Raw genomic sequence first — 568 nt, 5'->3', positions numbered from 1 at the left:
AAAGATAGTTTAAGGCTCTATTGTTTCTTTTTCTTTTTCTCTTTGAAAAACAATTGCGACAGAGAAGGAAATGGAATGCAATCTGGACTCCATCCCAAGTTTCAAAATCCTAAAACGTTGTGAATAAACAAAATCCTGAAAGGGAAATGATGGAAGAAAAAGGAGCCCCCATGACACGGGCTCAACACGGCGGCGGTCGATCCCTCCTCGCCGCGGCAGAGCGCAAAAAGCGAGCGCTCGAGGCCCAGAGACGGAGGCGCGGACGGCGTCGAACAGGACTCGGATCAGCGCCCCGGCAGGACTTTCTATCACGCCAGCGGGAGGCTCCGGACGCCCCTGCGCGACCGCCAGCACAGCGCGACTCTCACCGCATCCAGAAGCCTCCGAACTCGGTTCTTGTCAAGGAAATGAGGCTTTTTGAAGCAGAGGAAACGTGGAGACGTGTCGAAGTTTCGAACGCTTTCTTCTGCTTCTCTTTCCCAAAACTGGGACTGCAGTTGAGTGTCGGAAAGTTCATGAAAATAATTGATAAAAAGGAATAAAGGAAAAAGATGAAAAATATAAGTTC

Source organism: Penaeus monodon, chromosome 28, assembly GCF_015228065.2.
Source record: "Penaeus monodon isolate SGIC_2016 chromosome 28, NSTDA_Pmon_1, whole genome shotgun sequence".
Classification (NCBI taxonomy): domain Eukaryota; kingdom Metazoa; phylum Arthropoda; class Malacostraca; order Decapoda; family Penaeidae; genus Penaeus; species Penaeus monodon.
Note: the sequence above shows the minus strand (reverse complement) of the source record.